A 26164-nucleotide genomic window follows, 5' to 3' on the forward strand; every position below is an offset into this window, starting at 1 on the left:
TTAGAAAAATAAACAAAAAACCACTTTTCTTTTAATCTTACCCAACATATCTATAGGAAGGATTGCCACTATTTTCTTCCTAGCTATAACCTTACAGCATTTGTTTCCAAAGGCAAATCAATGTGGAATATTGTGTGATTCACATGAGCAACTTGCCTTACCCTGAGAAAGGAAAGGCTCCCTGCTGTTCTTAATGGTCATGTGAGGGGACAAATCATGTCTGAACTGTTTGAATGCATATCCCCTTACTTCTGCCTGGTGGGATCCACAGTCACCCACCAGGCAGGGTTAGCTAATGACTGAAATGAAATCCAGTCATTGAAGGAAATCTCAAAGGCTTCCTGGGGTAGGCTGGAAAGATGTCACTAGGAGAAGGTCTGCACTTGATGCTTTCACAGTGTTTATGGAACCTATAGCACAATGCAGCGTGATTAATGAGGCTCTTCAAACTCTGACTTAGGCTAGGACTTTGTCCTTGTCATGTCTACAGATCAACCTTTATCACCCCCATGTCAGCAGAAATGTAAACCAGAACCTAGTGTTTCCTAGAGGAGTGGCCCTGGCCTTCATCCTCAAGTAAACTAAGGGGTCAAAGAGGACATATTCTCATTTTTTAATGACAGTGACACTTTTGCTTCTTGAAATGCTTTTCCCTTCAACGCTTTTACAACTATCATTTTATCCTATAGTTACAAAATGATGAAAAGCAAGTTTGTCAGAAATTATTGTCACCTTGTGATAGATGAGACATCTGGGCCATAAGGTCATTAAGTAACTTTCCTAAATACCCGCCTGGTTGGGAACATATTCGATGCTAAAAATCCATCTAATTCTAATTGAAATAAACTGTGACACCCTCTTGTATCTGAACACATCCCATAAGGCATTAGCAAAAGAATCCAGCTAATTAGCAGAGTTTTTTAGTACCTTCAACTCTAGTTTCTACTCTTTTCCTAAAGCCTGAGAGTAATGTGAAACGTGAAAGTAAAATGTGATTTGCATTCATAGGAAAAATATTTTTCTTGTTTCAATTTAAGAAGTAGATCTCAAAAACTTCTGAATTGTGCTTTTCTGCCCATTCCAAGCTCAGGCCTCGTTACTGTGCTCACCCTCATCTCTCTTCTATCCAGGATACTGTGAATGGGTGATGGATGATCACTCAAGGGTCCATTAGACCAGTCCCAGGTCTAACCTCCTTCATTCTATCCGAAGTTTACTGAAGCCTGAAAAACAGTCTTCTTGGCTGTAAAAGGGCCATTAACAAGCATACAAACTCGATTTTACTGCATCCAGTGGGCAACTTCCGTTTGAGAAATATGAACACAGAATACCAACCAGGGCCCATTTTCAACTAAGAGCAACCACGTCAGTTGTCCTAAGGTCCTTCATGTGAGGACTGTAAATCTGTGCCCTGGCTCCTTTTATATTATCCAAGGTAGATGTAGATTCGTCCTCCTGGACCTTTTCACCAGCCTCATCAAGAAAAGCATGATAGTTATCCAAACGTAAGAGATAGGACATGGTCCCATTCAATGCCCTTCTTTTATCTTTTTCTGTTGTAGTTAAAATTTTCAGGTTATCCTCCCAGTAAAATGACACGTTTATCTGCTTTGGACATTGCAGTGGAAACCCAGAGAGACACCTTTGGTGTTTTGGTTATTTATTTTCTAGTTGCTCGTGGGCTCTGGAACTGTCATCATTTGAGTAAAGGAAGACCCTTGATCTGAGTTCTTTGGTGGACCAGATGTTGTCTTTATTTTTGCCCCTTTGGCAACTGGTTCTATGTCTGCATTGCCTCTTAACCCATCTATCTTATTTTTTTTCCTTTTTTGCCAGGAAAAAAAGGAAAAATTTGAAATTCTCACAAATTGATATGTATATTGTTCTACCTAGGAAGTAAAAAAGAAGATCCCTGATTATTGAATATCTGAAGTAAAGAAACTGTCCTCTAGATATGTAAAATAATTCACAATTATCTTGTCAACAATATATTTCGATTCATAAACAACCATCTTACTTTGAGCCACAGTAGACAACTATTCCATGGGTTGTAAAAATGGGAGATCCTTTTGGCAGAGTTGTTTGGTGAGTAGAGAATTTTATGCAAAACCAGAAAATTTGTTCTCTCTTGTGGGTTCACAAATCTTTTTAAAATCTTGCTTTAAAAAAAAAAAAGAAAGTGAAAAGCATATGTCACTTTGTATTTTGCTTATCTTACCTCTAAATTTTTCAGATCACATAAATGAAATTAATCAAATTGAACTTTACCTGCTGTTTTGAAGAACTAACTAAACAGGAGGAATTGTTTAGAGTTTCACATTAGTTTGCTTTTCCTAATACACTCCATATCTCTTCTTTATTACTCCTAAGATAATTCAAATACTATTTATTGTGATGCAAGGGACCTAAAAATGATTTAGTAAGATTAAATATTCATCAATATTTATGTCTTCTTTCTTAGCTTTTTGTAAAACAATTTTATTTAGACATATTTGTGTGTCATATAATTCACCATTTTGGAGTTTTTAGCTTAATGATTTTTTTTTTACTGGGTTTGCTAAATTATGCATCCATCATGGTGAATCAATTTTAGAATATTTTCATCCCTCATATACATTTTCTGATAATTTGCATTCCCTCTTCTTTCCCTCAGTTTCCCTTTCCCTAGCAACTTGTAATCTGTTCCCTTCCATCATAGTTTTATCTTCTGCATATTTATGCAAATTAAATCGCATAATTTAATTTGGTCTCTTGTGTACAGCTTTATGCATGCTGGGGCATGTATCTAAAATTTGTTCCTTTTTATTGCCAAATAGCTTTTCATTATGTGTTTATACCATATTTTACTTATCTATTCACCAGTCGATAGACATTTTGGTTATTATCAGTTTTTGATTATTATAAATGATGCCACTAATAACACCTGTATGAAAGCGTATGGTCAGGTTTTCATTTCTCTTGGTTTGATCCTTCAGAGTGGAGTTGTTGGATCAGATAATAAATTTATGCTCAATATTTAAAAAAAAATTGTGTCAAACTGTTCTCCAAAGTGGCTGTACTATTTTACATTCTCATAAGTAATATATGAGTTCCTGATTTCTCTACTTTGCCTACACTTGTTACTCTCTTTTTAATTACACTCATTCTAGTAGACATTCAGTTGTATCTCATTGTGGTTTTGGTTTGTATTTCCCTGATGATATTGAGACCTCCTTCAGTTTTACAGGCTCAGTTCTATAATTTTTAAAGCCATCTGCTTAAGATGGACACATAAGAAAGAGTCATCTTAGGGGAATCTGGCTTTTATTTCAGAGATAATTAGAAAAATTTTGGAGTATCCTTGGTTTTATCTATAAGGATAAGAACAACTATTTCTGCCCATAGGAGAATAACATGTATAGCAGGGCACAGGGCCAAATACTAAAGAATCTTCTGAAGACCTGACACCTTCACCTGGGGTCTCACTGTCTCTGTGAACTTGAAAATGCAGCTTACACTTGACTCTTTATTACCTTGTCATGGTCGATATGGGTGGGAAGCTCTTAGATACTGTGATTCATTTAGGGATGCTCTAAGGAACAAAGGCTCTGCAAATGGAATTCTTTCAATGGCAACAGCTTGACTTTCTACCGTCTCTGAGACTATAATCCTTATTTTTGTGTCTTCTGCACTTAAAAATATCTTAACACTTATATTTTATAAAAAACATTGAAGGAAAAGCAAAGAGGTATCCTACTGTATCAAATGAAACTGAAGAGGATCCTTAAAAATAAAAATAAATAAATAATTCAAAACAGAGCAATTTTGACCTTTGTAGAGTTTGATGTTCTGTTTGGGATCAATTAGACATCTCTTCAAAATACCAGGAGTGGGAAGGATTTTCTGAAATCAAGTTCAGAAAGATTTCTTCAATGAGGAGAGCCCTTAGGCCTTTGCCAAACTACAAAATAGGCTAATGATTCACATTTACTCTTCAGTGCTGAGGAAGGAGAATTTAATTCCTGCCCCTGTACCTTGGATAAAGAACAATACTGACATACTATTAAACTCATTTATACTCTTGGTAAATGACTTCTTAGCCTGATTACAAAACATTGTACTGATGGAAACTTTTAAAGTTAAGAAACAGAGACAGAAAAGGAGATTCTATCTTTGATAAACATTTTAATATTTTTACTCTCAAATTTTAGTGTTAATTTTGTTTTTCAAAAATGTTTTAAGTGAAGAAGGGAGATAAATGAAAGTCAAGTTATTCCAACTGAGTAAGTAGATGACTGAATCCAGAAAATTCAAGCAGGATGATAATTCAAGAATAAAATCAAGAAGCAAAATAAAAGAACCACTTGAAACACTTCGGTAACTTTTATTAGTTAAGAAGAGGAAGCAAGAAAGAAAATTGACTGAACAATTTTTTAAATGACTCTTTAAAGATATAGTGAAAAATAACCTGAGAATTTCCTGGATTGAGGAAGTTTATTTATTGGTTAGGTCTAAACTTGGTAGCAAAAGATGGCACCTATGCAGAGTGATTTGGCAGAAACAAAGCAGTTCTCCACCTTTGAAGTCTAGAGAGGTTATATGGGAGAAGGTCGAGATATTGAAACTCAAATAAAACCCATGGAGAGACTTAATGTTACACAGAGTAAATTAGGCTCTCACATTAAATTAGGCTCTGCAAATCACAAAGATTGTATAAGTAATGATAGTGTTTTCTTGTTTTGTGATTTGAAATATGTCACCTCCCTTAATTTCTATATATGTGCCCTAAACAAGAATCTTGATTTTACTTTTCTCATTTGATAGGGAGACTGAGGCTCAGGGGCATTAAGTGATTTCCTAACAAAGTGATGGAGACTTGAAGGAAGATCTTCCAAGTGCAAGTTTAGAGTTCTTTGTGAAGCTTATACCTCAAGGGAAGATATTTCTTCTCCTAATAAGTCAGTCTGTTCTAAGGCATGAAATTTTATTTCTGAAGTATGTCAACATACAGGAGAGAAAAATGTTTATCAATTTTAATGCAGAATACTATATACACATTCAATTCAATTTCTCTCAGATTAAAATGTCCTCTCTTCATCAGAAATATAGTTTGATGCAGAAAGCTAAAAATATTTTCTACAAGGGTACCACAGAGCATTGAATAAGTCCCTGGGTAGATTCTTCATCTTTTTTATACCTGTATTTAAAAGGAGATTCCCTCAGTTTTCCCGCCCAGTACACTTAGAGAATGTTTGCATCAAGTTTTTGCCAGCTTCCCTTTTGAACAGAGAGCAACTGCTTAACAAATGGCAGGTTTATGTAAGAGGAAATCTCCATGGTTTAACATGCTTTTATTTCCTGTCAGTATGTACCTTCTGTTTTTGTTCACGCATAATCATCTTGTAACCTGCACAGAAAGGCAAAGAAACTGAGGTTTGGGGAAATTGATATTTGAGCAATTACTTACACACTGATTTTCCAATTCTTGACCAAAAGAACTTTCTGTGAGACAAGACACCCCAGTAGCCAGGTTGTTGTATGCAGAAGGTCAGACAGAAAAATAATGCCTCCAAATCCCCTGTAACATCAATACATTGTCAAAAGAACCTCATCAACACTTGACTGAGGCCTTCTCTCTAGAGAGAACCTGTTTCAGGTCACTAAAGTCCTCTGAACACAAAAAAATTATTGTATTTTTGTAGTGAGCATACCATTATTTATCTGCATCTTAACTAGACTGAAAATTTTGACAGGATTGGGACTGAATCTATTCAAATAATTCCTGCTACTTATTTTGGATTTTCTACAAATGTTGTTGGGTGAATGGCTGAACCATAAACTACAGCCTGGCATATCCAAATCAGAAGGTTATGAATTCCAAAGTCCCTGATTCAGACCACACTCATAAGAAGGGAGGCATAGATTAGAAGTACTTTCTACACCGTAGAGAAAGGGAAAGCTACTTCTCTAAACTGTATTAGCCAAGGATTTCCTTTCAATGGTCCTCACCTTAGAAGAAAGAATACATTTCTCTCTACCTGCCAGAGAAGCTTATTTGTGAAATCACCTACTATCGTTTAAGTGTCCACCAGGTGAAAAGTGTTGTACTGGACACTAGAAAAAAACAAAAGTGAAACAAACTCAATTCTTTAGGACACTAAGATCTAGCTGAGAGATGAACGTGTGGGAGCAAATGCCACTTTAAGAGAAAATGGACTCAGCAGCATACAGGTGGAAAATGTGAAAGTCAGAGAGGGATGAGAGGGATGGATGTCACTTCTGCACAGGGAGGTTGAAATTCTGAACCAACCAGAGCTATGGTAACAGGGTTGGAAAAGAAGGAGCTGTTTCCAAAAGCATCAACAGGATTTAGAGAATGACTTGGTTTGGAAATTGTAAAACAGATGAATTGAAAATGGCCTCAACATAAGTAGCCAGAGGAGACAGTTCAGCGCTTTCCTAAGGAAATACTGTTGGACTTTCCTAAATTCTACATAGGAAAATCCTTCTGAGAGATTTTATTGCTGAGTGAATTTCAAATTTGGAATGTTTACAAGTCATGTAGATGCTTAGTTTGATATTTAGAAATCCAAAATTCATGAGAGCAGGCTGAATTTTGTGGCTCATTTCCAGAGAATCCAAAGAAGGGTGTGAACAGGGTAGGTGACTTCACAGCAGAGAAACCTGGTGCAGAATGCCTTCAGGAGTGTTGACGTCACCAGTGACACCAGACAGGATGTGATCAGCAGAAGCCCATTCCCACTGATTTTTGCCCCCAGGGCCCATGACTAGACACTATTCAGGACAGAACATCAGACAAACCCAAGCTGGGAGATGTTCTATGAAAATACCTATTACTTCTCAAAACTCTCAGGGTCATGGGAAGATGAAGAAACTGTCACAGCACACAGGAGATGTGATGACTAAAGGTAATGTGGTGTCCTTGATGGAATCCTGAAAGAGGGAAAGGACATTAGTGGAAAATTAGTGGAAAGGACATTGATGAAAAAATGGAGTTTGGGTAGCAATACAACAATGTCAGCTTCTTAGATTGATGTAATTTGCCTGTGTTTTGAAGACTGGGACTAAGTGACACAATAATAACCAAAGCACATGACATTTATTTTGTTTTTGTTGTTGGTACCAGGGATTGAACCCAGGGTCACTCAACCACTGAACCACATCCTCAGCCCTTTTCTATATTTTATTTAGATACAGGGTCTCACTGAGTTGCTTAGGGCCTCGTCAAATTGCTGATGTTGGCTTTGAAATTGTGATCCTCCTGCCTCAGCCTTCAGAGCTGCTGGGATTATAGCTACGGGCCACCATGCCCTACAGCACATGACATTTCTAAAGCACTTTCACCTGTGCTGACTCACTCTGGGACAATGTTATAAGACTGGTTGGACAGGGATATTTAATGTTCATTTTGTAAATGAAGAAGCAGAAGCTCAGAAGTGAACCTATCTAAGATCAAAACCATCACTACCTGGGGTTTCAACCATGGTTTTAGAACCTAGACATTGTGTTATATTTTGTCAAGTTTTAAAAAGACAGGTCAATGCAGATGTGTGTGTCTAGGTGGAGAATGGCACAAGAAACGCTTGGTGGAAAGTAAAGACTTTGAGATGGCAATAAGATTTCAACTGAAATGAAGTCTCCATGAAGGACTGAAGTCTTCAGGATAATGAGGCAAACATCTGTTTTTATTTTTTTAATCTCCCAGATTGTCATTTGTTTCTCTTCTGCCTACCTCTCTGTCTTTATGTATTGGTGATATTTTATCAATGCCAATAACAAAATTGTCACAGTTTTTGAGACTGCAAAATTATTACCCTCTGGAGCCCCTCTATCACATTCCCTATTATTTTGCTTCTTCTGGTCACATCATCATAATATTACTAAAGCTGACTCAAATCACATGGATAAAAAATATTTAAAATGATTCTCTCATAAATCTGATGTGATCTTTTTCCCAACTTAATTTTCTTTGTCCTGATTACCACATCTGCACCAATAGCCTTTAGTAGGGAAAACACAGTCATTACATTGTGTTCTTATGATTCAGAAACAGCAATAATTGAAAATACAATTTATGTAATTCTACAAGCATCCCCTTCCCCCTTCTCCAACTCATTCATTTTTTGGCAGCTTAAGTCGGAATGTAAAACCTATAAAGAGTTCCATTTTGCTTTTAAACAAAAATGTTTTTTAAAGGGGAAATCATTATACTGTTCTCACAGATCAACATTTCAAAGGAAGGACATCATCCAGGCTCTTATATACACTTACATAGGAAAATGGATGTTTAAAAGCAAGTAGATGTGTATTTGTCCTAAAAGGCGGCCTTTCTTGTTGATTCTGGAGCCTAAGGAGCTCTCCCTATGCTTTGCTGCCACCTTGGCTAACTAGAAGGATTTACAACGGAATTCTTCTCTGAGGGCTGGAAGCAGATCGCACTGCCTCAACGACTGGCAGAGCTCAGAGACGCATCTGAAATGGTTATCACTATTCCCCCTGGCTTGGGTATGTTGCAGAGAGAAATCAGAACATCTATCCAGTGGAAAAGCACTCTTTCTCTTTTGAAATAGCTCAGTTGCAGAAAGATTCACCGTTACTCTCTGAAGACTTTTTAAAGGCATCTTCCTTCTTTAGTCCAGAATGGAAACGGGAAAAGAGGTGATGTTCAAATGCGAGTCTGGGTTTGCGCTCTGAGCAAGGTCCTGGCTCTTTGGGGCGTGACGATGACAGGAACGCCGCTGTGCCAAGTTTTTTTCTTGTGTTTGCATTCTGTCTCCAGGAGAAGACTGGCCTCCAACTCCACTGAATTTCTTGAGTTGAGAACACTTAGTCAAAGCTGTTTATTGAATGCAAGGTGGAGGAATATTCTCCGTTTAATGTCTTCCAAAACAGCTGGGAAAATATTGTGGATCAAAATCTTGGCGCTTAAAACTGACCTGCTTTTTCAATGTTGGGACCTTGAAATTATCTATCATCTACCTATCTATCTTGTGTTTATTTTCCCCATTTGTTTATTCTAAGACTGACTTCTCTGTCTGTGTCTATTCTCCCCCTTCTCCCCCTTTTTCTTTCTCTTTCATCTCCTCCCTCCCTTCATTCCCATTTCCCCATTAACAAATCAAACTCCTACATCTCCTCCTCACAATCTTCTGGTGTCTTAATCTTCGTTATCTGAGCATGTCTTCTGTACTGAGTATGTGTCATTTGGCTTACTCCGGTTCTGCATAGGTGGGTGACAGCATTCCTTGAGGGTTCATTTAAATTTGGCCTGAGTGGGTGGGTGCCATCTACAAAGTCGTCTCGCACACGCAATACGATTAAGAGCTAGAGTTTGAACCAGCGAAGAGTTCCAAATCTTCAAAGCTCAGCTAGTGAAGGAAATAATACGAGGGGCGGGAACAGAAGTAGAGGAATAAAATCCAACTTTGCTGGCAACTTCCATAAATCCGGTAACTGGAGGCAAAAAATAGATTCCGAGGGCTGGGTCTGGTCCGGATGAAACGCTAGGGCTCCTTCCCATCCCTGAGTCTGGCGCTGGAAGCCCGTCACTGGCGCCTTGCCATGCGAGTGCCCCTAGACAGCAACACACCCACTGGAAACGCACGTGAACAAAGCTCTCGCCCTGGGAGCCGCCGCCTGCGGTTTCCTAGTCCATTCCAGCTTCTCCAGGGAGTGTAGGGCACACACAGGGTTAAGTTAGTCCCCTCCCTGGTAGGAGGGAGAGAAGGGGGAGGGGAAAAGAAGCGTACAGTCTCAGACTGGGTACCTCGTAGTTAGTTGTACGTTCGAAACCTGTCGCCATCACTTGTGAGTTTGGCATCATCCTTTGTCATCGCGGAGGAACTAGCTCTGGGAGATAACATCAGTGCTCGCAACCTTCGCGCCAAAGCGCTGAGCTTCCCCTGCTGGGGGTGCGCCTCTTGTCCTTCCTCCCAGCGTTTAGCGGCGAGGAGGCGGCACCTCCTCGTCCGCGGCCGTGTCCACCGAGCCCCAGGACCAGGGTGGCAGTTCTCAACAATGGGCAGGAGGGACCTCGGCGACCCCTAAAACAATACCATGCCCCGGGAGCCCCGCTGCTGCCGCTCCAGCTTCTTCCCTTTCCACCTCCCTGACCCTGTCGGATTCGGATGAGCCCTTTGGGAGGACACGCGGCCGCCAGGTAAAGAGACTGCGGTGCCAGGTGAAGTTTCTAATAACCGCTCTAGCTGCCGCTAAGCGGGCATCAAGCTCTTTGGGGGAAGATTTACTTATTTTAATCAGTGGGGGGTGGTCACCCTGGTGGGATATTCTAGACTTTTTCTTTTACCCAGAGAGAAAAAATAGGCTCCGACTTTAGGGACATCTGTCTGCAGGTCGAATCTACCTTCTTTAAGGAGTTTTGTAATAGCTCGGGGTCAAAACGCAAACATAATTGCCTGCTAGAAGCACAGATTCTAAATGAGGGTTTCCAGACCTCTAAGCCTGCTGGAGTACAGTCTCCCATTTCTCCAGAATGAATCTCTTAACTTCCATGAGTAACAACCTCCTTTTCCATCTACTTTTCATGCTACCAGCATTATTATCAAGTGGTTATATCTAAAGCCACCAGTCCGCCCCCTCTCCGCAATCCAGGACCGATTAGCCTTTAAGACGCAGCAGATGTTAATTCGTTTTCCTTTCAGTTGGAAAGCCAGGATGCTTTCCCCAAAACCAAGTCCTTCTCCAGCCCTTCTGGTTCTCTCGGCGCTGGCGGTCACTCAGCTGGGGCCACTGCGCCTTCCTGAAGCGAAGGAGAGGGTGGCGAAGACGCGAGGCGCAGGAATAGCTGAACTGGGATCGCGTTCTGGCGCCGCGTGCGTTGGAAGCAGAGATGGGGCGGGTAACGCCCCCAGGCGCTGAATGCAGGGACAAGAAGACGGCGAGAAGTGACCGAACCAAGGCCTAGCCAGCTGCCACCAGGTCCCTGCTGGGTCTTGGGACCTCCAGAAAAGATCCTTCCGCCACGCTGACCAGTCCAGGGCCCCCGCCCCCCACCCCTTTCAGAGGCAGCGTGGTCACTTCTCTTTGATAATTAGGCCCAAGATCAAGATGCCAAGTTAAGATGCTGGCACTAAAGAGGGTAAGGGAGCCCTCTGGGAATAGGGTGACTGGAGCGGGATGAATCCACACTTGACTTCTGCAAACTCCTGGAGCATTCGAAACAGTTGCCCGTGGAGACTGAAGCCACCGCGGCTGTGGTCTCTGGCGCTTCGCTCCAGGAACCTCCCAGCAAGATGGCACTTACTGTCTGTTTCTCTGTGATTAGCTCTACCATCCGCTCCCCTTCCTCCCCTGGATAATTATTAATTACTCTCCCCGAGGATGGGGAGAGGACGGGCTATGCATATCTAAATTCACGCATTTTTCTAGTCACCTTTGCATAATACAACATTGAAGCGACAGGCGCTCAAGCATTCGAGTAATGTGTATGAGTGTGTGTGCACGTGTGAGCGCGTGTGTCAACGTGTGTCTGGGTGGATCCATGCATGACTTGGGAGACAAATCTGGCGCTTCTCCAAGTCGTCTTAATCTGACTTCGGCTTTCAAATACATAAAAGCAGTAGACACAACAGGGATGCGAAGGAAATAAAAACAATCGGAGAAGGGGTGCCAAGTGACTCAGGCTTTGAATTGAGGACCCGGAGTGCGGTCTCGCCTGGGCGCGTCCGGAAATCATCTCCAGCCGGTTACAGGCACCGCCCCCGTCCTACTCTTCTACCCACAGAGCTAAGAGGATCCCTAGAGTGTCGGTCCGGGGTTAAACTTGCGGATTGCATCTCTCCTGACTGCCCCGACAGCGCGTCTAGGCACAGCCCTGCGCTTGGCGCGGGCTCGTTCTCCCTCTTCTGTTCAGATTCAGCCTCTCTCCGGACTTGTTAAAACATGACAGCAACTTACTGGAGGCAGGAAGAGCAGCAATGAAATGAGGAGCAAACCAGATTCCGGCCTCCCATACCCCACCTCGCAAGAAAAAGACATACCCTTGGTTTTCCCAGATTACTCTTTACTTTTACTTTTTGCAAAGAGATTGCGAAGTGGAAACGTTGCTTGTATACAAATTGGGTTTCGTTAGCTGTCCAGACTGTCTCCTAAATCTTTGATGCTGAATCTTGGTTGTCCACTGAAATCTATGGGGAAATTGAACTCCCCCTACCTCCCAGTTGCAGCCAGGGTAACAGGAGACATTAGAAGTGTTTTAAATGGTCACATCAAACTCTAGATAATTTCCCCAATTAAAGTTTAAAAAGGTCCGGAATGAGGAACCCTGTAATGGGGTGGAGATGGGGGTGGGGCAAATCCTCAAGGTTGCCTGCATTTGAAATAACGCCATTTTGGTTCAGAGGCTTGGTATAGTTTTACCCTTAAATCTCACGTTTCGATCTTTTCTCGGAATCAAAGTAATAGATCCTCCCTCCTGGAAGAAGAGCATTAGGCAGACTTGGAGGAAATCGCCTTTCAGGGTTCGGACGGCGGAAGTATTTCTAAAAGCTGGGCGTAGGGAAGGAATGAGCAGTGTAGAAAACGGAGAGGCGGCGTGCAGGGTCAAGGTGGTATCCTCGGGGTTAGCCTCAGTGCTCTGGAACTCTCTCCAGGGAGGAGAGGGTTAAAATTCGAGTCAGACTTTGCCTCTTGGAAAGCTTTGGGTTGCAGCCGCTCCTCCCAAGCATTCTTTAAAGCAGAAAAGTGGGAGGTACTCCGCGAGGGAGGAAGAGAAAGAGGGAGGGAGAGAAAGAGGGCTCTAGCAGGGGAGCGCGCCAGAGCGCGAGGGACGGAGGGAGAGGAGGAGCGCGGGAGCGGCGGAGGCGATCCCGCGAATTCATTACTGTAAACATCTCCCGGGGGTGTCAGGAGGGGTGGGGGTGGAGGCCTCAGCGCCTACATTAGCCAGACCGCCTCGGATTGAGGCAGCAGTTTGGTCAGAGCAGCCTCCACATCCGCGCTGGGCGGGCGCAGCACTTGGAGCTAGCCCCGCGCCCGCCCCCGCGCAGCTCTGCACGGCGTTCCGCGGGGTCCGCACACACGCAACGGAGGAGCGCCCGCCTGGCTCTTCCGCCGAACCCCGGGGTCCTGGGTCTCCCAGGAGTCTGGGTTCCGCCTGGCCGCTTTTCACCGCCTTCTCTGCCCGCCCTACTTTTTTCGGGGTTCCTTGGCTTAGCCGAGGCGGAGAGAAGGCAAGCAGAGCAGAAAAGGAGGCGGGAGCCAGGGCGGCCCGAACCGAGAGAAAGTGGCATGCCCGAGCCCTGGAGGCGTAGGTGGCGGAGGACGGGGGAAGACGATGCCGCGCATCCGTAGGGGAAGTAGGCGAGAGCGAGCGAGGCGAGCGGGGCGCTCGGGCGCCTACCGGCTGCGGGGAGGCGCGCATCGCTCTGGGGCTCCGGCCTCCGCTCCCCCGTGCCCCGACGCTGCAGGCGACAGGGCTCGGCTCCAGCAGCCTCCGCCGTCGCCTCCGCCGCCTCCCGGAGGACCAAGCAAAAGTTTGGATCTGGGGGAGGGCGCAGCGCTGAGCGGGATTACCACCAGGGCTGGAAGGAGACCTCGAGAGCCTTCGCAGGTAAAGCACTTCCCCAACCCTCCCTTTCCGTACTCCTCTGCTCTCTCTCAGAGTCTTTCCTAGCGCTCCTCGCCGGGTTTGGGAGAAAGTAAGAGGGAAATGAAGTTCGAGATGCTGGGGATGGGTGTCTAGCGTTGGGATCTTCTGTGCGCCAGTTGGGCAGCTGTGCGGGGAGGCTAATGCCCCCAGGAGCGAATGATAACCCTCAGCTCCAGCTGGTGCCTCATCTTGTACGGCTCTTTAGATATTTGTAAAGTGAATTCAGGGGCTTTTAGTATGCCTCAATCCAGGGAAATGATTGATGGATTTCACTTACCCTCTCCCTCTCACCCCTATTTAGCATCGTTAAAAAAAATTTAAAAAAGGAAGAAAGAAAATAAAATTCGAGCCCACTCTAATTTGCCTGCTTCTTTTTGCCTGCTCAGGACAACAGATATGGGGAGGGGTGTGCGAATTGACAGCAGAGGCAAAAAAATCTCTCTTCCTTTTGACATCCCCGGAGCCCTCCTCTCTTCCATTCACCTTCTGGCGTCATAAAACAGGAACTTTAGAAGTCTCATTTTCATCGAGGGGATTGAGATGAAGCATGTTAGTCTTTGGTAATGTGAATTTGCAGTGATTTTGTGTGTGCGTGTGTGTATGTGTGTGTGTGAGCGCACGCGCGCGCCTGTGTCTGTTTGTCTATCTCAGAAGGAAAGGGTTCCTGGTTGCAGGGCGGCCAGTTGTATTTTTTTCCTCTCAGTGGCCTGATGCACGATGGTGCCAGGGAATCGAGTGACCGCGTGGGAGCACTGAGGCTGGGGGCCCTAGAGAGGAGGCAGTCATGTCTCCCGAACAGTGGCCCGCCTTACTTGAACTAAGAAAATAGCTTCCATTCACTCTTAGAGCCAAGATTCCTGCTCCAACTTCTCAATACCCCCCCTCAAACCACCCCCCCATAGAGTTTCGAGTTTAAAAGCACCTAAACATTTGCTGCTGCTCTCGTCTTTATTATTATGATCATTATTAATTCACCTGGAAACTCATCGTGCTTTCTCCTTTGAATGGAAAACAGTCTCTAAGAGCTTTTGATTAATTTTAATGGAGGGAATCTCATGTAAAGCTTACTGTAAGCTAATCAAGTAAGTGCAAGGCACAAATCCGTGTAAATGCGGGAGTGCAAGGTGCTGATTAGATTTCTTTACATGCTGCATTTGCTATGCAAAGCCTCTTCTAAATGGGAGCTATTGCTCCCCATTCAGCTGGGAGGTTCTTTAATCACAGGGTTTCAGGGAGCTTTGGAGCATGTCCACTCGCTCACAGGCTTATTGCTAAATTTATTATGTCTAACTTCCCCCATCCAAAAGCTAATATGAAGGCTAGCTCCCATGTAGGGACTTAGATTGTCTGGGGACTTAACTGGTATGACCTTATTATATTTCCAATGAAAGGATCCCCCAAACATTTGAGGTGAATAAAATGCAGGTTGGAATTTGTTCAGGGATATATTTGGTTGTTGTAAGAATGTAAAAATTTAGGTCAGTATCTGAAATGTTAGAACTGGATTATTATTATTATTTTAATCTCTAAGCAACATGTGCCAGATACGGATGATCTGCAGGTTACCATATTGCAAGAGAATCAGTGTTTGGATGATAAATACATATGCCAAGAAAAGTTGCTTTTTCCCACAAAGTGTTATTACTCCTAAAAACACAGCTTCTCTTCCTGACCCCTTCCAAAACCTGAAACAAGATAGGGTTAAACCATCTAATGAGGATTTTTTTTTTTTAATAATCACAGATGACAGTGCAGCAACCATACTGTCACATTGAGTTGCAAATATCTGTGACTGGAGGAGGTTGGACGATGGAATTTCAAACATCATTCCATGTCTCTGCCAGTAGGAACACGAAATAGTAAAAAGAATTAGACTAGCGATACTGTAGCAGAAACTATTACAAACCTAGCATGGAAAGAATGCTAGTTTAAAAAAAAATATTGCCATGTCTTAACACTAAGGTAGTTTCATTGCATTTTTAGAAATTCCAGGGGATGCTTTTAACACAAGAAAGTAGCTTCCCAAATGACACCATGCTGGGATACCCTGGGGTCCCCAGGGCAGTCAAGGTTTTTCCTGTATGCTAGACTTCTTGATGTGATCTTATCCCAGTGTGACTTCAACCGGCTGGATCTAATTTGAACCTTCTCTGATGCCCTATTTATTACATTTATATTCTGGCCTGCTGGAGAGTTTGATTTAGAGTTTATACGTATCTCCTTAAATCAACATTGTATTATCCCAATTTGAAATTGGGGTTTCAGGAAAGGCTCAGGTATGTCCGATTCTTGAAGCCTTAGACTCAGTATGAACATCTAATCTACTTTGACTCTTCAGCTCCTTACTTTACCAGGAAGAATTGCTGCTTCTGAGATCAGCAGCTTCTGAAGGTAAAAAATAGCAATGGTGCCAAGCGGCTTTGGCTTTTTCTTTCTGTTTAGAAGATTCAAGAAAGGTCAAGGTGATGGAATATTATTTCTATTCAGGTCACACCTTTCTGGATAATCATCTTTTGGTATCTTTTCTTTATTTTTAATTCAAGTTCATTTTTCACTAGATTGCTTTAATAACTATGTGGTTTCTGCCACAGTGATTCAAATCCAGTCCATTAGTGACCTCTATCTGCGAGAAGTGAATACTCATTGTTTTTCTTCCTTCTCATCAGTCTGCAGACGTGTGTGTGTGTGGGGGGGGGACTCACCAGCTAGTTCTTTCTGAATGTTTCAATTTTTCTAATTTGATTTTTCTAATATGGAGTTCAGTATGGATAATGATATTGAATAGTGGCAATACAAATATGATGGACTAATATAGAGTCCACTAAATCGTTATTCCATAGAGCACGACAACATGATCAACATAAATAAAACACCAGTGCTGTCTGCTGCCAGTAATAGGATTGTACAGCCGGGTAGACTGTTGTTTTGGGACTCACAGTGCTGGTGAATGTAAGTGAAATTTTATTGCCCCTAAGTGCTTACATAACAAGGGAAACTTGAGACCAGCCCAGAACATATATGTGGTAACTAGACTTCATAGTAGCCGTGTGTATGTCTTTAAATTCAGTCTGCTTCTGCTGTGAACTTGTGGTACAGATCAAGGACGAAGTGGAGTGTGAGAAGAGCATTTATAAACAGATGGTCTTTTTAAGGAGACTTTAAAAATCTGATTCCAAATCCTGCTTTGTCTTCAGAGGGTTTTCTGATAGAATTTTCAATTCTAGTTGATTATTCTAAATGCTAACTGAAGACAAAGTTTACTGGATTTCTTAGGTGGGTGGATACCATTATCTGACATTTTCCAGATGGTTTTTGATGTAGTGGTATTTGGGGATATGGAATTTTTAGGAGGTTTTCTTTCTTTTCCCTTGGGCAGGTTTTTACGCAAAAGACATTTTTAAAGACCAATTATTGTTATTATTGAAGTTAAGCAACCATTCCGGTACCTCCGCCAACTTTCTTGCCTTTCCTGCCTGCCACAGTTCTTTGCTTCTGTGAAATTATATTTTCCTTCCAAGACTACATGTTGGAGAGAGGAGTAAGGGTGTCAGTGTTTTGTCGCTCCTTTCAGTAATAAGCTACGTCTCATTAAGTATCTGTTTATAGTAACACACACACACACACAAACACACACACACACACACACAGACGCACACACACACACCAAGAGCCATTTTCAGACAGAGATTCTTTTCAAGGTTTTAAGCATGTTCCTTTTTTAAGGGCTATGACACAAATATTGTAATAAAAATATCCTGTGTTCTGATGAATACAGAGACTTATTTCAGTTGTATGAAACAGTAAAACACTGTATTAGCAAAATAATCAGTGGTATTTTGAGGGCATGGTCAAAATCTGTTAGAACCTTCGTGGGTTGTTTTTTTTTTTTTTTCCCTTCTCTTTTTCCCTCCCTTGGTGAATTTTTTGAATCCACTGGTCTTTTTGGTTTTCTTTGATTCTTTCTACTGTGGCTCTTTGAAGTGATTGAAAATTAAACAGTAGCTACTTTTTAGGGAAATTCATCATGCTATGTTCAGGATTCCAGAAGAGTTAATGATGCAGAAAAAGTCCTGTAAAACATCTTTCTAAAAGAAGCCCTTCTCTTGCAGGCTTCCACTTACTGACCTCCTGTACCATTTGCAGTGAATTGGAACTCCATTATTTATTTATTTTTGAAATACCGCCTCTAACTTAATTTAATGTGGGATGTGTTTCTGCAAAAGTATACCGTGCCATGTGTCCTGATTCACCTGAACAAAGCATTATCCTTGTTACCGATCTGCAGTAAGGGAAGGTCAAAGAAAATATCCTCACATGATTTGGGAAGTCAAAAGGCAACATTCAGGGTTCTCAAACACTGGTCAGTTATTCTGCTAATACCTCTGAGGCCGTATTTTTCTGACAGCTTAGTGGTTAAAGATCTAAACCCTTTTTTTGGAGGCATTCACAAAATTTTTTAAATCTCTGGAGCTGCTACCCACTAGGTGCTCATTAGAATGAACTTTTTTTTTTACATTTTTAAAAAATTTTTTCCCTTACTTTCTTCTCAGGTTATTTTTAAGGGACTGTGCGAGAACCTTGGAAAAAGTCTTCTGTTCTTCTCTGTCCACAGCTCATATTGTTGTATTTTGGTTCTCTTCATTAGAACTTTCAAGATACAGATAAAAGAATCTGCCATATGAACCTTTTAAGAACCTGAGGGCTATTGGATTTAAACCCACTGAAAAATATCAGGTCCCAAAGTTCATAGATGCTATTAGGCCTCAGAACACTGAAACTACCTTTAATGGGGAGTGAAAGAACAGCAGTTCTACAGTCGGTTCACTAATAGACTGTCCATGAAGTCACCAGAGGTCATGTGGCTGAATGGAAAACACTGGACGCATATCAGTCCCGAAATAGGTTCACATGTTGGTGTCACTCTTAGCCCCAGCTGCCTAAGAGTGTCACTTTCAGGAGAATCCAGTGTCAAAACAGTCTCTCTGCTAGTTTTCTCTCCTACTTCGCTTCCACAGTTGGACTCAAATAATTAGACAGAAATAATGCAGGGAATTGTAATACTTCCCATATGAGGTAAAGAGGAGCTGAGTTGTAATACTTACCTTACATATTAGATAAAGGGGAAGTGAGAGATTAAGGTGAAGAGTTCGGATAAGTGTGGGCGACGGAGGTTCCCAGGAACTCTTTTTAAGATGGATTTACAAATACCTCCATACACCCCTCATGCACCAGTGCTTATGTTGTCCAGGGTTCATACAAGCAATTTCACTTATTCCTCCCATCTGCTTGTGTGAGTTGGTATAAGACAGCCCTAACTGCCTGACTTCCGACTCGGTCACTGGAGCCACAAAGAGACTAAGGGCTATCTGACTGTACAGACTTTGATGACAAACACTGATTTTTACATTTTATTACCAAGATAGAGAGTTCTCAAGATATAGTTTAGAAGTTTCATTCTTTTTTTTTTTTTTTTTTTTTTTTTTTTTCGGTACCGCAGATTGAACCCAGGGGCAATTAACCACTGGGTCACATCCCCAGCCCTTTTTATTATTTATTTTTTATTTTGAGACAGGGTCTTCCTAAGTGGCTTGGTCCTCGTAAGTTGCTGAGGCTATCTTTAAACTTTCGATCCTCCTGCCTCAGCCTCCCAGGTCTCTGGGAAGAAGCTTTCTTCTTTAAAAACCCACCCCAAAGAATCAGAGTTGGGTATTTTTATTAAAATAGTAGAAAATATTGCAATTATACAAATATTGAGATTTAAAAATAATAGCATTTTACTTTCTCTCTGACATTATATTAGAGTACAGTATTGCCTATTCTGAATAATTTTATGATGCAGGTGTTTGACCTTTTGACATGGTGAGGAGGGAAAAATAGAGGAGATGGTTTTAGAGGAAAGAAAAGAAAATCTGCATTTTCACGTCAGCATACTCCTTCCTGTATTCGACCTTGTATAAATTGCTTAATCTCCAGGAGACTTAATTTCCCCATCTCAGAGTTCAACAGAGTTGTTGAGGGTCATATAAGATTAATGTGTGTGAAAATGCCTTAATAGCAATGCAGACTTTTATTCTCATAAAGAGGCCTTATTCAAGTTGATAGAATTTATCATTGCATGACTGTCTTATGCTAATATAGGTTCAGCTTTATCTAATTAGGACTGTAACCACGACAGAGTACCTTACCCTTCAGGAGCTTTTGTTCTTGTGGGTGGGGTTTCCCTCAACTGTGACTTGTCTGATGGTCCCTGGTATCATTTTGTCCATTCATTTAATACTGGGTTCTCTTCCTTCTCTGAGTTTGCTCTATTTTGATGCAGGTATCCTTTCCAAGGATAAAGGGTAATTAGGGTGAATTGAGTTCAAGGGCCAAACTTTCCTTCTTGAAGCTTTGACTTGTTGATGGAAACTGAATTCATCAAGAATGAATTTCACGGAGGATCTTGTTTTGGGACAAACCATTAACATTCCCTGACGTAAGCTTGTTTCTCTTTTTGACGAGTTTGAGTTTTAGCCATGCAAGTTACCTTTTGCAAAAGCAATGTCATTAGTAGAGACTATGATGAATTTTTAAAAATTTCATCTTCAAAATAAGCCAAACTGGTACCAAAAGACCAAAATAATGAAATAATCTAAATTTTTAATTGAAGATTTTATTCTCCAAATTTCTTCAACTCATTTGCCAGTAAATGGAAAGATACAATTTATTATAATTCCAACATATATGCCAAAGCTAGGCGTTATTTTAATGTTGTTACTGTCAGTAAACCCTGGTGGGAAAATTCTTTGATTCATTTCTGTGTATTTTGTTCAGTTGTATTTTAATAATTGTCAGATCTGAGACACTTTTAATTTTGAGTGTTCCAAATATGATCTTGCTTATTTCACTATACTCATTTGTTTACTTTGAAGTCTTCATAAATATTATTAAATTGTTTTATTGTTGCTTTGTCGAAGGCTTCAAAAATACACCCGTGTGTGAAATGTTTATTTATGAAATATATGATCATGATTAGATCATGATTCTTAGAATGAGTATTTCAGTCAGGTATCTTTACCATTTCTGATTTGCTATTTGCCAAAGTTCTGAAGCTTGCTTTTCTTTTTCAAGTTAACTGATTTTTTGTAGTATATTATAAAGCATATGGCACTATAAATACATTTTAACATGGAAAATTACAGTTTGGTGGGATTAATGTAAGTTCCTTTTGTTCTGGCAGTATTGAATGATATAATAATATTTTAAGAAAGACAGTGTTTTCTATTACTCTGAAGAGTTCTACCCATGAAATGAGAAGAACCTGTAGCAACTTCGTGGGGACTTAGTATGTGTGTGTATCTTTCAGATGTACAAAGACTTAGGCTCTGTGAAGAGGAACTGTTGTTGTACCCTAAAGCTGGGTGGTGCTAATGTAGCCCATAACTCCCTGCTATCATAAAATAATGAGATAATCACAAGTTTTAATTGAAGATATTCTTCTCCAGGTAGGCCATAGGGCAACATAAATGAAGAAAAAACATGAAATTCCATCAGAAAAGATACTTTTGTGTGAGGGACCTGGACCTCCTGTCGAAGATGTCCTTCTTGTGGAAGCAAGAGTCGTACACCACATGGTGAAGAGAGCTTTGACTTTCATTCAGGAGACCCTCTATAGCCCTGTTCCAGGCAGGGACTCCAGCCATGGATGACCTGGGGTAGACGGCGACTCTTTTCATAATGAGCAGGAGGCTGCTGAGGAGCTAGTGAGGCACAAAACCTAATCCCATGGCAGTTTCATAGGTGATTGGAGACAGTGCAGTCAACACCACTAGTGTGCCAGAAATTTGTAGGATTAGTGCAAAGAACTCTGCATTTGAAGAGAGATAGTCCAGGCTCCAGTGCTAGCTCTAACTCTTGTTCATTTTACAAACAGGACCAAAAATTTAAATGTCTTTTAATCTTTGGCTCTTCAAATAGAAAATGGGCAGGGCTGTGCCCCTAACTCAGTGGTAGAGCGCTGACTTGGCATGCGTGAGGTGGAGGAGGTTGGAAACAAGGCTCCTCTCACTAGGGGAAGCAGAAATAGGGGTCAACAAGGTCCTGCCTAATTTGGACTTTTTTGAAAAGTTCCCTGAAAGCTCAGTTGTTGTAATTAAGAGGTTCGTCCCCATGTACTGTCACTCTCAGAAATGTAGCTAATGCTGATGACCAATGCCTCCAGCCTGCAAGGAGTGCTGTGTCTAGACTGGGATCGGGGCACCGTGAGCTGTGGTTATGAGATGTTTATCAAAGTGAATTTTAAACACTTGCTTCACACGATTCAACTTGGCAGAGCCATGATAATATTTTATTGTAGATGAATGCATAAATTATTGTTGTGCTTACTTAACGCTTATTCTGTCCTTACAGAATGATTGTACCTTGCTTGTGTAATGAGTGATAGACTGATAGAGTTGGAATGATGTGATTGGGTTATCAACCCAGTGTGAAAGTATTTTCTTGCAGAAGTAATTTTCAGTTAATTTAAGTAAAGGAGCTTCTCTCTAAGTCCACAGCAAACACTTCTGAATAAGGGCAGTACTGAGATGCTCTGGTCAAAATGCACAATTTTAATTTATCCTTATAATTTCATCTATGCACACTTTAATTTTTGCATTCTAGTCAATAATTTAAATGTATTTTTTTTATGTTTTACACTGTGAATCTGTAAATTTTTTGATGTAGAAATGTTATCTTTAACAAGATGTTAGGCCTGCCCCAGACCTCCAAGTTGGCAAACACAGTAGCTTTTCCTGTTAAAGACCACATAATATATAATGTAATATAAATACATATAATTAATCAAATTGGAGCAGCAAGAAGCAGGCACTTGAGTATACTTTATAAGCTGTTAACATCTTAGTAAGTAGCTTCTGAACCAACATTCAACCCAACATAAAACAATAAGACCTTGTTTTGCTACTTTAGAAAATGTAAGAGAGATTAAAATTCTTTGGGAAATGGTTTAAAAAAAAAAAAAGAAAACATTTCTTTTGCCCAAATAGGTAAGGAACAAGTCCAGTAGTGCTGACAGCAATGGAATTTAAAACTCCATTCTAATAACCTCAGTCTCCACGGAATGCCAGGCAGACATCCGTTCTAGTCTTGAACTTGTAGCTGAGGATTTGACAAAGGTTGAGCCCTTACCATGTGCCAGGCACCAAGCTAAACCTTGTGCTAGGCATTTAGGATATTCTTGCGAAAACCCTCATCCCTGCTTACCAAGAATTCTGATAGGTCAGACCACAGTACCCCTTCTGTGGACTTCACTCATCTATGTGAATTAATGAAAGAGATGGTTAAAAATACAGGTTCAAGGTCCCTAACTGGAGATGGTGACTTACAGAGGTTTTAGTGGAGCCCAGGAATGTGGATTCTTAAAAGTCCTGAGATTGGAAATCACTGACCTGGATAATTTTTAGAATATTTTTCTGAACTTGAGATTCATTGGTCTTATAATCATCTAGTTGAAAATCACTTATGATTTTCTGAAAGTATTTTGTGTGTGTATTTTGCCGCTGAGGAAATATTGCTCAATTTAACTCCACTCTTCTAGAAAAGAATGAGCAGGGGAGCCAGCTCTCAGGACTGGCTTCAGTCTTGGTAGCCACAGTCTCCTGTTTGTTCTCCCCAGTATTAGGAACTCCTAAACTACCATACTGTTCTTGTGTTCCCAATTTCCTAAAAAATACAAAAAAAAAAAAAAAAAAAAAAAAAAACAGAAGTAAATTACATCATGTTCTTTAGTCACCTGCATCTTGGATGCCCTGTCCTTATGGATAAAGTCTATTCAGATGTATTGTCTGAGATCCTTGACCATCTGGATCTCAAACCAGCACTCAGACATCATTTTCAAACTCCTGTTCCCTGTAGTGCACCCATGTCCCAAAGATGGTAAGGTGTGACTTGCTTAATTCTTTCCCTTTCCCATGCCATTTATTCTTTCCATAAAACATAAACTGCCCTCTTCTTTTGGCAATCTCTTTTTCCTTTAAGTCCTACACGGATGCCACCTAATGTATCTGTTTACATGTCTCTCTCTCCCACTAGACTCCATGAACTTTGGCTCATTCAACCTGTCTTCCTGGTGTGAACAAATGTGCCCATTGCACCAAGTGCAGCATAAATGTAACTGAATGAATAAATGTGTAATTGCACCAGCCGGACTTTGAAGACAAGGTGTTCATAATCTAGGGAGAGGGACTGCTCCTCAGAAGTGCTCTTGCATTCCGATAGATGAGTTGCTCAACAGGAAGAAATGCAGTCTCCACCTTTCTGCTTTACTCTACCAACTTCAGTCAGGCAAGTGCCTGCTGGTTAACCCAATCCAAACCATGCATGAGATAATTCACATGCCACACTGAACAGATCTATTTAAAGAAATAATTTTGCTTCATGGCATACCTTTCTTGGCATCAAGTAAAACTGTCAGTTAAGTAGATATTCACACAGATGTGTTTTTTTCCCCATAGAATGAGATGTTTAACTCATAGCTATAACTTTGTGTATCTGCCGTGGCAAAATCAAAGAGAGCAAAGGAAGAACTTGTGAAAATTGGTGCATTAGCTTTTTCTTTTTTACTTTTTGCTCATTTTTATTTCATTTATTTTACTGTGGGCATATTGTTTTCCCGATGGAGATCTGTGAGGAATCAGCGTCCTCCAAGAGGAAGAGAAAAGAAGACTAGAAATCCCAACTCCTTAATCACTCTGTCTCCACAGAGAAGGATGCACTTAGTCTTCAGGAGGGCAAATGGAAGGGCAGGGGAAAATTATGGTACATTCTAAACTTATAGAGTTTAATGTGATTTAACCATTAATCATGATGGTTATAGAGGTTGGACTTTAGGTCCTTCTTGAGGGCCAAAGGACAATTATAACAGCACTTGGCTACTGTCATGGTGGATGGTCAATGGACAGATGTGTAGGTGGTGGTGTGGTGGTGAGCACCCCTGAAATATCCCAGTCTCTCTCTCTTTTGTTTTTCAGTGCCTGAAATGTATAGAAGAGGATGGAGTGTATATTGATAGGCCCTTTCCTTGACTGTCTCAATGTTGCCAATACTTTCTACTCCAGCAGGAAAGACAGGGACTAACACCTGGGATGGTGTTTGAGAAGCCACTCTTCCTTCAACACTGGGGCTCACACCACGCTAGATTTTTAATGCTGATGTGTGACACTGTTTAGAAACAATGTGCCCTTCTGTCTTGAATGAGACCAAGTATTAGCAAGACCACATTCTCATCCCAGAGGATCAATAAGGATAACAACAAATATAATGTTTAGTAATAATGGTATTGATTTTAGATCGGTTTTTTAGAGTGCTACTTATGCAGTTCATGTACATTACCTCATTTAAATCTTCATAAAACCCCTGTGAGGTGGTTCTGGTGATAAATACTGTGAATAGCCCCATTCTGCACACAGGGAAACTGAACTAGAGTGTCTGGGGTTGTTTATCTTATTCTATAGTTATTATTAATTATTTTTATATGATGAGTGAGACCCACAGAGTTTGTAAAATCAACTCTCAACTTATTTGCCCTTGGCTTAAAAATGGAAACCTGAAGGGATGCTTCACTGTTCCATGATTATGAATGGAAAGCTACTCACCGGTGGTCCACCTTCCATACTTGACTTTTGTAGTAGATAACTATCTAAGGTACCATCATGTAGTCTTTGCTATTTTTGAGTGAAAGAAGATTCTTGAGCCTCTTAATGGAAACTGTAAAGTGGAAGTAGTGAAAAGAACCCCTAAATTGAAAATAAAGCACAATTTTCAACAGAGAGTCTGTGGGTAAAGTGTAGTGATCAAGAACTACATTTATAATAGAGGTGATTCACCATTATTTTCCCTCACCCTTTTCCCAGCAACGCTAATACATAGTTAAATGGATTGATTTGAGATTCGCCCCTTTTTCCCTGTGGAGGTGATAATGGACAGCAAAATGACCAGAGGGCAGATAATAGCAGAAAGCATGTAGCCTCTGAGAGAGTCTGGGAATAATGGAGAATTGACAGTGTTATAAATAGGTCTGATTCACTCTTTCTATACCTATGTAATTGCTTAGGCGGTAGACTTCTATTGGGTGAAAAAATGAACCAGAGGTGGGCTGGGAAAGGCTTGTTCCACACTGATGATTTGAAAATAAGCATGGCGTAAACCTTCAAGTTCTTACCTTCTTGAAGTAGTTTTTTTTTGGGGGGTGGGGAAATACTAGGGATCTAACCCAGGGACATTTCACCACATCCCCAGCACTTTATTTTTTATTGTGAGACGGGATCTCCCTAAGTTGCTTAAGCTGGCTTCGAACTTGTGATTCTCCTGACTCAGACTCCTGAGCCCTTGGAATTAAAGAAGTGCACCACCCACCATGCCCAACTTGAAGTGGATTTTTGACCATCCCTCTGTTTTTTACTTTCTGCCAACACACTCATCTCTGCACATACAAAAGTTGTTTTTCTTTTTAATTTCAGCATTATAATTAAAACCATCCAGTTATTTGCCTGTGATATTTATATGTAAAAATTGCTAATA

The 26164-nt window shown here is 41.1% G+C and overlaps 1 protein-coding gene across 5 annotated transcripts in view; it reads left to right on the forward strand.

The window, feature by feature from the left end:
• Window positions 1-9797: 9797 nt before the first annotated feature.
• Window positions 9798-26164, forward strand: part of Flrt2 (fibronectin leucine rich transmembrane protein 2) — an 85930-nt gene continuing 69563 nt past the window's right edge. The window contains exon 1 of one of the 5 annotated variants that reach the window (XM_047539851.1): window positions 9798-10180. The gene's annotated coding sequence lies outside the window, so the exon portion shown is untranslated. The other 4 variants (XM_047539850.1, XM_047539853.1, XM_047539849.1 and 1 more) reach the window with 4 other exon arrangements.

This window comes from Sciurus carolinensis, chromosome 2, assembly GCF_902686445.1.
Source record: "Sciurus carolinensis chromosome 2, mSciCar1.2, whole genome shotgun sequence".
Taxonomy (NCBI): domain Eukaryota; kingdom Metazoa; phylum Chordata; class Mammalia; order Rodentia; family Sciuridae; genus Sciurus; species Sciurus carolinensis.